Source organism: Rhea pennata, chromosome 4, assembly GCF_028389875.1.
Source record: "Rhea pennata isolate bPtePen1 chromosome 4, bPtePen1.pri, whole genome shotgun sequence".
Taxonomy (NCBI): domain Eukaryota; kingdom Metazoa; phylum Chordata; class Aves; order Rheiformes; family Rheidae; genus Rhea; species Rhea pennata.
The window spans coordinates 23,163,933-23,179,012 of NC_084666.1; the positions used below are offsets into that span (position 1 = coordinate 23,163,933).

At 33.9% G+C, this 15,080-nt stretch overlaps 1 long non-coding RNA gene across 1 annotated transcript in view; it reads left to right on the forward strand.

The window, feature by feature from the left end:
- Positions 1-13,915: 13,915 nt before the first annotated feature.
- The window catches only part of LOC134139879 (uncharacterized), a 48,416-nt gene continuing 47,251 nt past the window's right edge, over positions 13,916-15,080 (forward strand). Inside the window, exon 1 of the long non-coding RNA XR_009958275.1 lies at positions 13,916-13,984. This is a non-coding gene — a long non-coding RNA (uncharacterized LOC134139879). The remainder of the gene's footprint in view (positions 13,985-15,080) is intronic.

The window sequence follows — 15,080 nt, forward strand, 5'->3', positions numbered from 1 at the left end:
TACTATGATAATAACTGAGAACAGTGCTGTAAAGATTTTTCCAACGGTATTCTTTCATTGGATGAATAAAATGACTTTGTCAATAACTGCTGCCGATTTAATAGTAACTTATAAAATACAGAAAAACTAAATACAGGGCTTGGTATAGGAATTTTCGTAATAAATCTAAATCAGTAAGTACATTTTGTCACTATTAGGACAAAAAGAGCTAGCTATAAGAATAGGTAACATTTTTCAGAAAATTCAGCAATTTTATCATCTTTCCTCAAGATGACAGAAGCTTTAGAACCATATGGAAAGCACAAGTAGGAAGGAAAGTAGCAAACAGCACACTAGTTCAGTAGATAAGAAAACTGAAAGTTTAGTCTTACAAATTTGCTCGTAGCTGACTTAAAATTGGTCATCATAATATTGATGATCAAATCTGGACTCACTGTAATCGGAGTTTTTTACTGGAGCTTAATTCTTCTCTGACGACAGCTGTGGCAATAATTCATACCACATTAATACAACTCCTTGATGGTTAAATAATGATATCTTTAATTTCCTTCTTTAAAGTTTCAAAATATAGATACAGACATTCAAGCATTTTGTTCACATGTGTATAAAAAGGAGAAATATGGACTTTTAAAAAAAAATTGGAAGCAAAAGAGAGAATGCATTTTTTCTTTCTTTTTTCTTCTTTCTTTCTTTTCTTTTCTTTTTTTTTTTCTTTTTTTTTTTTTCCCCCTTCTCTTTTATCTTGGTATTTTAAAACCTAACTGAAGACCTGGACTAGAAGACATACTCCTCCCCAAAACAGAGCAGCTATCAAGAAAATAAATCAGCCTTGCTCTGTCTAATCAAGGTTCTGCATGACTTAAAGACCTGAAAGATCTTCAAACTGACTAGGATTTGAAGCCCCATGGTTAAGAATGTTGCACTAATGACAAGACATTAAAGGCCTTCTCAAAAACCTGAATTTGGAACATACAAGGTTAACCTTTTAAAAAGAACTTAGGTCAGGTATATATTAATCAATTCTCATCATTTGTAATTAGCAGTTACACAGCTTTTATGAAATGAAGTGCATCCCTGCTGTTTATAATGAATACTATATCAAGGGAAAAAAAGAGCTAACTTGGCATCAGTAAGGAAAATTCATCCCACAACTTATGAAGTACCTAGGGAGAACTTTACTGCTTCCTTATTATATTCCTTTTGAGCTCTATAAAACTCACACAATGTGCAACATAAAATCCTGTATTATTTATGATTTCCACTGTTTCACCACTTCCAGTCAAGAAATTTATAGGTGAAACTCCATTTCCTTGACTTCTCTGTTTCCAATAATCTCCATGAATTTTATATTCTTTTCTGACTGTGTTTATTATTTCAGTGTTTAGTACAGCTAAACTCCCTGAAAACCACTGTCCACTTGACTGCGCGTAGATATGTGAAGTTCAAGGCTTATTGCCATTGTATATGTCTAACTGAAATATGAAATACCTTGTCCACATCCCTAATAAATGAAGTTTGTCTTCCATTCTAGAGTCTTAAACATTAGCAAAAAAGTTTCCTTAAAACTTTGTGGTTTCATAATGACAAATCATCAAGGAGAGGATGGTTGCAGTTAAGCTAATGCAGTTTCACTGAAACTATAACGGATGTCATTTCATAAACAATGCAGATTAATATATATGACAAAGTTCTATGGAACCACACAAGTTCATCAGTAAAAGAGCAGAATGGGAATTCCAAGTATTTCTCATCAGCTGTCCCGTATTTTAGTACCGTATTTTATTCCTCTTTGATTTGCAATTGCACAGACCCTATTTCCATTTTCTTCTGTGACTGACATCTCATGACAACTCCAAAGATTATATCATCAGTAAAAATAAAATAGGAATTATTGTAAGAAAATATTTCCATTTTTGTTTTTTTAATGATATAGATTTTTATCTTTAACAAAATGTATTAATCATAATTCCTACTGTATTTCCTCCTGCTTTCCTTCTCCTTCATGAAGCCGTAAAGAAAAGATAAACAGCTGTGTGCAACCAAACAGGCTCTACCTCAGCTGGTGGAATCTGGAGCATTTCCAAGCTTTGGGTACAGAACCTCCTCCATAGCCCTACATCAATACTAGAAAAAAAGCGTGCATGCACAGAAGCTCTCTCTGTTGCCACAGAGGGGAAATCAAAGGACACCAATTGGGAGAGAGTCATCACACGTTTCTGAGGAAACCAAAACTCCTATCTAGGGAATAAACTCTCAGATCAGATAGTCTTGGTGAACCTTCAGAAAAGGATCTACAGATTTAGACCACAGTTTCAGAAGCTCTACATTAAAATGTTGTAGTGTTTGGGAAAGATTTAAACTTTGCCAAGTATCATGGAGCACAGAATATAGCTTTACATTTCCCAAAGTAGAGAAAGAATCACAGTTGCCCCTCTGAGCATCTGCTGATTCTGTGTTTCCTCTGTTGCTTAAGAATGCAAATGCAGTGCATTTTATTTGTCTCTTAACACCAGCTTAGCTATTCCAGTTCATGTGTTGGCAAGGGCACAGGAATGAGCCTCCATACATATTATTGCCAGTGAACTCATTTATAAAAGAGCAAAACTATCATAGTTGCTTCTGTTTCAGCCTGTAAAGGACTGGCAAAATGAATAGTCCATGCAGCTTGCGCTAGAACTCAAGAAGCTGTAAGTACAGATAGGTGAGAGTGTTTTTTTGGAGGGGGAGGAGATTTACATTCTTTTTAATTATTATTTCTAATGTAAGTGAATCCTAGGTACATTTATGCGAAGTCGTATCAGTGAAGACATGAAGAGATGAAGTTCAACCAAATAGTCTTTCCTAAAGGAAAATAACACCAAAAATATGTAAGTTTCAGAAAAGCCTCTGCTAAATAGGGAGGATAAGAAAAGCTACAGGAAAGAATCTATATATGCTATATGAGTCTTATATATGCTATGTAAGCAGTTCTCCAATTTAGTGAATGATGTCCAAAACAAAAACAAACTTAGTTACCTTTACTTTTGAAGGATCCTGAATTTGGTATTTGCAAATTTAAAATGATTTATAAAAAAATGGGGGGGGGGGCTATTCATTGGAATTTCTCTAATAGAATCTAAAAACATTACAATCAATCCCAAAATTCAGAGCTCCAAATGAGCTAATACAGCCCTTGGGAATTTGGCAAGAGCAAGTACCACTATCAATTAATTTAAATTTTGAAAAATTCTCTTCCTTCCAGCTACAAACCCATTTATTGTTATTATCCTCTCAAATTCACTGTATTCCCACTCTACGTTTGGCAAATTCTCTGGATTTCTACTTTTTCAGTAGACCATTTTATATTTCTGCTTTCTCATCTTTTAGAAATATGGATAAACATTTTGTCCAAGCTATTTTTAAATGAAAAATCAGCAGATGAAACTCTAACTGAAAAATGTTTTTCTTCTGTGGATAAAATATTTTTTTGGCAAAAATGCATGAATGCACTAAGGACAATAGTTCAAGGGTCCACAGATTCAAGGATGATTCAGCCTTTGTAGGTTCTGAACAGCAACCTGGAAAGGTATACCTCTTTCTACAGAAAACAGAAGGAGTCAAGAGTGTTTCCTAATTTAGACTTTGTATTTGAATGCCTTAATCTGAATGCCTGACCTAGCTGTCGACACATTTTATGAGAGGAGAAAATGACATATCAAAGGAAATGTATTCTAACATCAAAAGGTAGTCTATTAAAAAGAAGAAATAAAATGTAAACATTAAGCATCAAAATTTAAATTCCTGTCAGACATAATAGACTCCATTTAAATGCCTGTACTTCTTGATGTTCTGAAAGGGTAGATTTTTCCATTGCTCTGCTTCCCAATTCAGTTTGAAGATCCTGAATAAGTGATCCTTACAATGCATTTTAAGAGCCCAGAACTGTCCTTAGAATTTATTTTTCTAATGAATAAGACAATTCAATTGTTCCTATACAAAATAAGATTCTACGACATATAATTTTAACAAACCATACTTCTATTAAACAACTTTTGGTTCTTTTTAACATTATTACCTTTCCTCTCTCATCTCTGAGATATTTTCACGTTTCACACATTTGTTTATTGATACACAAGTATTTAAATAATGGAATTTCATTTGTTATACCTGGACAATTAAATCAGTAAATTGTAAAGTACTGTATTGTTCTTAAAATGGTAATAAAAATCATAGCTTACAGAAAAAATATTTTTAAAAAGGAAACAAGATCTCCATGTCTATATAAACTCTTCTACACAAATCTCATAGTGAATTGATTAGTAAAATGAAAGCAAAACATGAAGTTTTGTGGGAAGGTGTCACATAAGACAATGCAAAGATGGAATAACTCAAACCACAAAGTAAAGTGTATGTATACCACAAACTTTGACCTTGGGAAATAATGACTGAACCACTCCACAGCACTTAGTGAAAGAAAGAAAATCCTGCTTGAAGTTGACTAACTGCAAAGATATTAAACTGAAGAAATCCATGAAAGGATGTTGGTAGAGAGACAAATTGTTCTGATGTGGACAGATGTTGCTATATATATATATGTATGTATGTATATATATATATATATATATATGTATGTATGTATATATATATTTTTATATATATATATATATATACCGCACAGAAAAGAAAGACTATTTTAAGTTATGTATAGAATTAGAATGCTAATTTTTACAGTCCATTACAGTAACTGTAGTAGTCTTCTCTGTACATTGTCTTTTATTTCACAAAGTATCTGAGAACGCCTATCTTCCCAGTCAAGTTTCCTATGCAAAAGAGACAAAGAGATATATATGCCTATCAGAAAAGTGCTGATGACCTCTGATGTTTACCTAACACACAACTTAGTCTTCTTGATAACTTTTTGTTTTTTATTACATTCTCCTTCCCTCTTCCACACCAGGCAATGGCCAAAAGATCTGGCACATTTAGAGCCCAGTAAATAAGTTAATTTCTTTTTTTAACTTTGTACTTTTCATCACTAAATAAAACTTAAAAATGATTTTTATAAATTTGTTTTTTACTTCTATGTTAGAGGAAATGAGGACAGAAGAAGATTTAGCATCATCTGCAGCAATTAAGGAGACATCAGAAATAAGACCATGAAAAAGAACCATGACATTTTATCATTAGATCTCAAATGCCCTAAATTATCTGCACTTGACCTATAAGTCACATCAGTCCTTTCTTGATAAGAATGCCTTAAAGTGAGTGTAAAATACTGATTTCAAATGTCCTTCAAAGTTTTGTTGTACATCATAAAGAGAATGACAAGATTACCAAAATGCAACATTTTAAAAGTCATTCTTTTACAGTTCACTGCTGGATTTTGTTAAAGAAATCTGATTTACGGGGATTCAGCTATTTAAAATAGGAATAGAGAAGCAGTATGGACTAATTTAATATAATTATAACATCAGGGTAAGAAGAAAGCACTCCACTTATTTGATTCATCTCAGGTTGAGTCTTGCCAGAATTAAAATAGGGGTCAGAACTGCATAACCAATGAATGTTTAAAATGTTATCTACTCTTAAGTAGAGCTAAGTAAAACAGACTACCATTTTATATTAAACTAAAGGCCAAGTTATTATGCTAAAAGCATATATATGGTTCTGTTTTGAATAGTGAATTTCCAAATAAAGAAGTGTTATTATCTTAATGGAGACTTTCACATAAGAACAAAATAGGCCTTCTTGATGATGGTATTGATTTTCTTGTAAAAGTAAATATATCATATTGTAAGCATTATGAATCTTTGGCATTCATAATATTTTATAGACAGTTATCATGTACATTTATATAGGAAAAAACTGACACAAGAAATATAATATTCAATCCACTTTCTCAAAAGCATAGTAGACATCTAAGCTCAAACTGCATCTGCTAGAAAAGTTATTTTTAACAGTTTCTCAAGAAAAGTGTCAAATATAGGCAGAGTTTAGTTATGTTTTCCCAATTCAATGTGGGTCTTAAAGGAACTAGAATTTGAATATCCCATACACACAACATACAGTCAACTGTAGAGATTGCTCATATGAGAAGGAAAGGTGTAGAAGATAATGAGGGCTCTACATTCCCGAAGTTCTTTGCCAGCCTTCACAATTGTAGCTCTAGTAACATAATGCTTTCTTAAAACTTTCTCAAAACTAGAGATGCAGCAGCCAGTGTTGCCAGGCTCCCAGGTGCCCAAAGGGCATAGCCTTGCCCTGTATCTCCCACTCCTCTTGCAACACAGCTTCCATCATGAGAATCCACTTTAGGTCAGATGAGGACCACACTGCACTCTCACCAGGTGAAGGACCTTGGGGTATATCAAAGTGTGTATCTGCACAGTTTAGATGAAGATACGAATATGAGGATTAGAAAAGTTTTAAAACATGAATTCCACAGGTTGTGGGATAGTATGTTTTGTGTTTACCTCATGCATTTTGTATTGAAGAACTAGAAGAGGCCTAGTCCTAAGTGTTAACCTTGCTTTACTATAGCTTTAACAGCTGTAGATGTTTGGTACCTTTCTAGCTATCTTTCTGCATCCATAAATCACTAACAGATTCAGTCCCAGTACACTTCTGGTCTGGAGGCACTGCAAACAAATATGGAAAACAGACAAAAAATAGCTAAAAAGAGGTGGCTGTCCATGAAGAGGCTGTCAGAAGAATTCTTCTGAAGTGTGGGTTATGCTTCCTTCTCAGCGTACAGTGAGTCTTACCATTTCTAACAGAACCGCCCTTCTCCTACTGAGGATAAATGTTTTAAAGCAACAATTTAGATGTTAATTAGTTTGTGAATAACCAAAAAATCTGTGTAAAGTCACTTCAACACATTTCAGTAAGTGTACCCATTCATAAAGGCCAGACTTAATGAAGCAAATCAAATAGTCTTTCTCTCTGAGGTAGATTTATCAGATGTAATAGGACTATGTAAAATTAACATTGTATTTCAGTGGTTGTGTGGGCTGGTGAGTAAAATATTGGATGACACAAAGCTGTGAAATTGAGATGTAGTAATCTTTGAACTTAGAAAATTATCTTTTTACATCTCTATTTAGTATCCTAGTCTCTCTCTACCTCACACATCACTGGGAAAGGCCCATGCTCAGGAGAACGGAATCGTCATCTTCAGTTAAGTTTTCTGAAGATTTTGCTTCTCCTTTTCCTGAACATAATTTTTTTGTGTACCATGTGCTACTGAAAACTTTCAAAGAAAGTTACTGGATTTTTAGTTTACTTGCTTATATTTAGTTTAACTTTAAAAACTGGCTGAGGAAAAAAAAATACACTGAAAGAAGTATATTTTGTTCATGTCTGAATTTCATGTCTAATGAAAGGTAATTTATTTATGATTTTTTGTGATTTAATGTGTTATTATTATTGCCATTGCAGAGAAGTTTTGTAACACACACTTTTTTTTTCTAGCTTTGAAAAAAAATGTAATACAACATTTTGGGGAGGTAATCTTTGAATATCTTACATAATCTGACAGCTAGACATTCAAATAAGAGTATGAGCTACTGGTGATATTACCGTGGGAGAAAAAAAGAGTTTTAGCAAATTAATATCATTTGAATAACTTGATAACATTCCCACTGGTCATTCTACCATAGCAGATTTGATGCTATTATGAACTGCTTGTGCTGAGCAAATACATTACAAACCTACTTGAAATATTTTTTTTAACCTCGTATTTTTATTTGTCAAAGTTTATGGGGAAAGATCATATTTTTAATCAGATCAACTGTTCTTGCTGAAAAAAAAACTACCAGCAGGACTGAAAGGAAAAGTTCATGTGCACAGAAGTCCTTCTTCATGTCTGAAATAGAAGCAGAAAACCTCTAACTGCTTGTAACAGCTGGGAAAAAATGGGTAGCATTTGTGAGGGGAAAGACGAATGGACTGGAAAAGGTATGGCTGATGGAAGAGAGAGAGAAGTTTGCTGGCTCTTATGGTAAAGAGAAAAAAAGGCAGTTGTCACCCATGCAACATGACGATGTAGATTTTTGTACACTGAATGGGTATTTTTAAAATATTAAATCAATACTGTAAAATTATCAAATCATCTACATGGACAAAAATATATTTATGATGCTGTAGGACACTATGTTTTCAGGTTGTGGGAACAGACTATGTTACGCTTTTGAGTATCTCCAAAAGGCAGTGATACACTCAAAATCTTGAAAGGGAATGTGTTGTATGTACGTGGAGCCGACTCATTACGAGCCAATTCAAATCTCAGCAATCTAGTTAAAATCCAACAAATTTTTATTATTAGTCCAGTTACAGTGATTATAACACTTATAGTCCGAATTAAAACAGAATAGCCTCATGAATAATAATAATGCTGTTACAATTGTTGTACAAGAACACTTAATAGCTGTCCCTCTCCCCTGGTGTCATGCTCACCACTTCCATGCCCCTCTGCGTCTGAAGGTCAATGGCACCAGTCCTTCCCAGGCAGAAAGGCTGTGGGGTCAGATCAGGTGGTCAGCATCCCCAGTTCTTCACTGGGAGGAGTTCAGTGCAGAATTTCTCAGTCTTTAGATTGCCATTGGGCTATTTTTATGTTTTCTTATCAAAGACTAATTCCTTCTATTTGGTGCCTAGATGAACTTTCAAAGTTGCAAAATACTCTTCCCTAAATTGACAGAAAGGTTGTTGTGCAGTGGCTATGTTGGTTGGTCAGACCTTTACTATGGATGGCATTCACAGAGCTTCAGCTGAAACACATGAGGCAGTCATCACTGTGCTGCCAGCTACTTGTTAAAATGAGCTAAACCTATTTCAGGCCAAGGCAAGTATTGAGACCCTGTGCTGTCAAGTCAGTCCAATGCTTATAGCCTTTAACTAGAACTGGCAAAAGTTTAATTTACTGGGGCTTTTCATTATTCTGACTTTTGCATGTTGAATTACTCTTGCATTTGTGTTAGATATTTATTATTTGCATTGCTCCAGGCATCATTGCAAGAGAAAATCGATAGCTCTTCTGCTTTTCATATCAGAGTTTACTTTTACATTCTGAAGTTATTGGTTTATATTTCAAATACAAGAATGTGCATATTATTTCTCTATTAGAAATAAAAATATAATTACTACTAACTATAGCAATAGCATATATTCACATTTATCCCAAGGAGTATACCTTCTAAATTACGGTATGAACTCAATATATTGTACTCAGTCCTGCAAGTACTTTGGAACATTCTATTCAAATGTATTCTTTCCATCTATACCAATCACTGATTTCTGCACAAATATTACCAGTCCCTTTCTCCACATCCTTCTACTCCCCAAATCTTCAGCTGCAAAAAGTCATGGTGAGTGACGGAAGCAGCACTCTGCACTCTAGCTTTTCCTCTAAATTCTTTGTTATAGCCAATCTACACTCACTTTCAAAAGCAGCAGATGAATGTAAAAAATGTCTGGTATAATTTTGAATTAAAAATGGGAGCTTCAGGACATGGAGACAGAATTTTATCCCAAATGGCTAATGATTAGTTTGATGAGATAGCTCCTAGTACACCCAAAAGTGTATGAGTGTTTAATGATGTTATGAAGAATAATATGAATGAGAATACTGTAATAAGCACTTAGGTGTAACTTGATACCTAGCAGGAGTAACAAATTATATATGATTCATAGATACGTGTGTGGGCTTTTGTAAATTATATTAATTGGATGCATACAACAAAACAGAAGATTAAAATTCCTAAAGCTATTTTTAACATTTGAGATAGCCAACATCAAATACTAAAATCTGAGTAAAGTTAACATAGCACAAAAATATTGACAATGGAAACAGATGATGATAGGAGGAATCATTCAAGACCACAGCAGATTCCTTTGAGTTTTGTTACTTTGTTGTAGAGCTTTGTGGAAGGTAAGCTGATTGAAAAAAGTCTACTGTTCCCTAGATAGATCATGATTATAGGTACAGAAGTAGAATAAAATCATGTTAAAGGTCAATGAATTGTAACAAGCAGGAAGATTTTATAACCAATCAAAATCAGCAGAATAGCATTCTTAAGATTGCCTTCAGTGTGTAAATCTTCACTGTAGATCCAGTTTTAATATCAATAATTTATCTGAAGACATTAAACTTTACTCTTTCTTCTTCATGATAAAGACAATTCAGTTCATCCACTCAAATGTTCTACCTTGACCTCAAGGATATTAGAGTTTACGTCCTTTTCCCATGATGGGAAATATTTTCCATCCCTGAAAGATAATCAAAACTCAGGTGGTCAAGGACTTGAGCATTGTATAAATTGGCCTTTTTTTAAGTGAGAAGTTGGACTAGATGACTTTTGAGGTCCCTGCCAATTTATGCCGTTCTACAGTTCTAGGTTTCTAGAAGAAATGCTTAAAAGAATGTCAATCTAAATGTAAAAAGTCAGTCGTGCTTCCTGCTTACTACAAAGAGATACACATTCAGCTCTACGAGCATTTACAGAAGGCTATATTCCTCAACACTTAGAGAAGGCTATATGCCTAAACAGGCTATGCACTCAGAGAAGAGCCACTATACACATATTCAATTTGATATATTTTCCCTAACACCTGGCCACAGTAGAAGATACTGTCCACAGGATACAATATTGCAGTCCCTTACTGGCCTGAGAAGAATTGGTTCAAAGCCCTCTGACTTGGGGGCACAGCCTAAATGGATTACTGAATATTTTCACCTTACCATGTCAAGAAATCCTATATTGCTACTCCTTTCCTACATGATCAAGCATACTTCTTTCCTCTCCCAATTAAAGAAACACAGATAGATAGATAGATAGAGCCTATGACTGCTATTAGATATATAAATAACACCAGAAGAGTGGATATTATTCAAAAATGATATCTGAAAAATTATTAAGTATAGGCTATGTTGATACTAGTAAATTCAATGTAGTCAGAACTCCGCCCTGATAATGCAGTTTAAAAGTTTGTAAAATATATAGATGAACAAATGAAAAAAACAAAGCCATTTAAAATTAAAGGACAATCCATCTTTTTTTCACAGACCTTCTACAGACTCTCTTGACACTCAAGTTAAGGGATTGCAGCTATTTGTGTATGTCTCAAACTATGGCCATTACACATACACATTTTACTGGTGGAACAAGTAGCCAGTCTACTTGCTGAAGTCCTCTGATTCCAGACAGATTTAACTTTTCTATTTCTTTCCTTTTCTAGGCAGTCTTAATTATATTTAGTTTGCTCTCACTCCTGGAGATGCAAATGACTTTCAGAGATGAGATTCATCTCTTTTATTTGATTGATGCTTTGCCTCATTAAATTGGAAAGCATTCCCTTACTTGCTTTTGCTAACTCAAGCGTTTATTTTTAAGGAAATGTCTCCTTTATTGAATCTAGTGTTCTAACATGTTTATATTATCCTGTATCTGCCTAAATGTACTTAATACAAATATCTAGTGCAGGTAGCTGATCACCAGCTCTTGACTGAGGCCAGTTACAACAGCATTTAACTACTGCAGCATGACGGAGTGGGATTATTTCCCTTTAAAGTTGTCCAGTGGCATCTCTTTTTGAATCTGCCTCTTTCACTCTTTCTCACTCTCTCACTCTCTACCACTTTAGAGTTTCTTAGGCTACTCCATAAAGTTACTACTGGCAGAGTATTTTGAAAAAAAAAATAAAATAAAATTATGTTTATGATTTCTTTACAGAAACACTGTAAAGCACTAGAAAATCTTTTCTATTAGTAACGAGAAAGTCTCAACTGGAATACAGTGTTTAACTGAGAGCACCAGTTCTGAGTTCTCTAAAGGTGGACAATAATTACAGAAAGTGCAGAAGAGAGCAGCAACAGTAATAAGCAATCTGTAAAAAAACAGAATTCCCAGAACTAAAGATTGAATTATTTCAGTTTCCTCCATTAGAAAGGGGAAAACTGAAGAGAACAAAAATAACAATACTCATACATGCCAAAAGTTGTCACAAAAGGAAGGTTCTCCATGTCTGTTGTGAATAGAAAAAAAAAGGAAAAAAAAGAATGAGCTTAAATTTTAACAAAAGAAATTAAACGAACTGTAAGGCTGGGAGAGCACTACAATATCCATAACTGAGGTCTGTTAAATTAGACAAGCATCTACCAGTTTCAGTTTCTAGGTGCAGGAATAGCAAGCTGGAGTAGATAAATCTGTGGCATGTCTCCTGAATTATTTTCTGTTTCTTTATGATTACAGAGGCAAGTTTATCTTCTGCTTCCTAAGGCTTAATGCATAAAGCTTATAAATGCATCAATGTATATATATTCAAAAATACTTAGTAGAAGCTTCCAAAGTATCTAAGAAAAAAATAGATCCATTAATAAATAACAACATAAAAAATAAACATTTAAATGAGTTAATATTAACTAAAAGCCCTTAGTAAATTTTAGAAAATGTGGAAAATTACTGTGTAAGTGAAGAAAATAAATAGTGGTTTATAAGCTGGCCCTAGTTTATTTATTGCTGTTCAAGGACAGCTTCCCAGAGAACAAGAACAGCACATTCCAAATTGCAGAAAGCTGAGCAAACACAAGACAAGGAAATGGCTTTCAGGAGGATCTTCCCTATAATTTTCCCAGAAACCTAGGGAAGCTGAGTAAGTTCAGTCAGTTCGAGTGAACTAACTGTAGTTTCCTGGCTTCTCCTCTTGCTTTTTTTGAAAACAGCAGTAACATTTGCTTTTTCCCAGGCATGGGTGACATCCTCTGACCACCATGGCTTGTCACAGATGACAGAGAGGCTTCACAACAACATCAGCCAGATATCTGGGTACTACAATGTACTAATATGGCAAATAGTAGTATCAACATTGAAAAAACCAGCAAGTTTAACTGACAATTTAGACTGAGAATCAAAAAGAATATCCATACAATCTAGTTTAACCGATAACTTATAATGGAAGTATCATACACTCATATTTGAAAACAAAATTGAATGAAGAAACTGGGCTATGTTTTCTATTATAAGATTATAAAATAACAAGCTGAAAGAATATTTTTTTTCTTTTTCTATATTCATGCTAGATATAAAGTGTTTACATTTATAAGAGTACAACTAAAGTATTCCATTATTCCACTTAAACATAAAAATCAACATTTTGGAACTTTGGAAGCATATCATATACCTTTTCTTGACTGATTTCAAAAGTTCTGGATCACACTCAACATCTTGAAATTCAAGAAGGGAGGAAACAACCCTATTTCAAAATGCTATCTAATGTAAATTTAAATAAGTAACACATTCAGACTGCTTATCATTAAATGCCTAAACATTTCTCATATCAATGTAGGGGGAAAATGAAGAATCAGAATTTGTTTTCAGGTAAACAGCATTTATAAGGTTCAGATAGGTATTCCTTTATCTGCACGATTGTTAAGACTCAATAGCATCTGCAAGCTGGGTAAATTACACCAGTATTTTCCTCAGTTAGTGAATTAAATCTTATTACAATTGCTGGCAAACTGCCCTTATGATATTTTTGTTATCTTGGCTTTTTCTCTTTCCCTCTGTAAATGTTTCTAGTGTATATCTGTCGTTATGCACCAGCAAAATAGCTCCCTCAATCCTCAAAAAGCAGACAAGTGTTGGCACTTATCCATCTCTTAATTTTGTCAGGGTACTTCACTTTCTCTCATAGGGTTCTTTCTGGTATGGATCTTTGCCAACAACCAACAAGCAAAAAAAAAAAAAAAAAAAAAAAAAATTACTTTCAGGGCAATCCCTGTCCTCAACACTACTTGATTATGATCCTTGCCAGACATCATCTCTGCTGCCTGCAGAGATCTACATGGGAAAACTGTTATTCTCTCCACTGCTTCTACTGCTAATTTTAGCGCCTCAGCTGCCCTTTAAAAAACACCAGGTGGAGCCAACTATTTGTGTCACACTAGTGCTGAAAAACAGAACTACTGCAATCAAAATGGTCCTGACTTCAACTTCAAAAATTTGTGCAGGTAGGTGAACTGATATTAGAGATGAAATACAGAGATTTGAAAGGTTTGAGAGAGGTTTGATTACAATAGAATTCCTACTTCAAAGCATACAGGATTTGGATATACAGTCCAGCAGAAATATTTTTCAGAAATTAATGTCAAATACAAAACGATTAGAATGTCCTGTGACTGCTCAGTACTTACACGACATTCTACTCTGACAGTATTTAAGCCATGATCTCATAAACAACATTTTTCTTGCTTCTATTTGAAAAACCTTAACATTAAAACTCAAATGATTTTTTGCTAATTGTATGTTTAAACATTCTTCTGACTTCAGAAGAATTCCTTTATACTCAAATTTAATATCGAAAGATAAAAATGGAGATTAAGGTACATTAAAAGGTCCCACTTTCAGCAGCAACACACACCAATTTGTTTTGGTCTCTTGATTGAATATGAATGAAGCAGTGGTCAACAGAACAGATGTCTAAATTTGGGCCTAAATACAAGGTATATATATATTCCAACTGTTGAATACCATAATATAGAATAGATGGAATGTCACCAAATTAATCCTATGCAAAAATAATAATTTAAACATTTTTGGGGCATTTGGAACATTTCATTTTTGTATCAACACATATCTTTTAAACTGTATTAGAAACAATACCCAGAAAACAGATTCTCTGACAGATAAAACTCACTAATCCCCTCCAAAATCTAACAAAAATATTGTGTAGTGTTTTATAGACAGATTCATTGTACATTTTCTTTTTATAAATCTGTTTTTTCCTTTTTATCCAGGATAATCACAGAAAACTGTAAGTACAGGCCTCACATGCATAAACCGTGATAATTACATAAACGCACTTGAAATGTCCATCCACAAAGACTACTGGAAAAATATGTATAGTTTTACACATATCCAAGTTTAACTGGTGTATCTGTGTACACAGAACGGATTATACATGTATATATTTTTATATGTGTGTGTGTGTGTGTGTGTGTGTGTGTATGTGTACATATATATATATATATATATTTATATATAAGAATTACACAATCACAGAATGGTTGAGAATGGAAGCGACATCTTGAAATTGCCTGGTTCAAC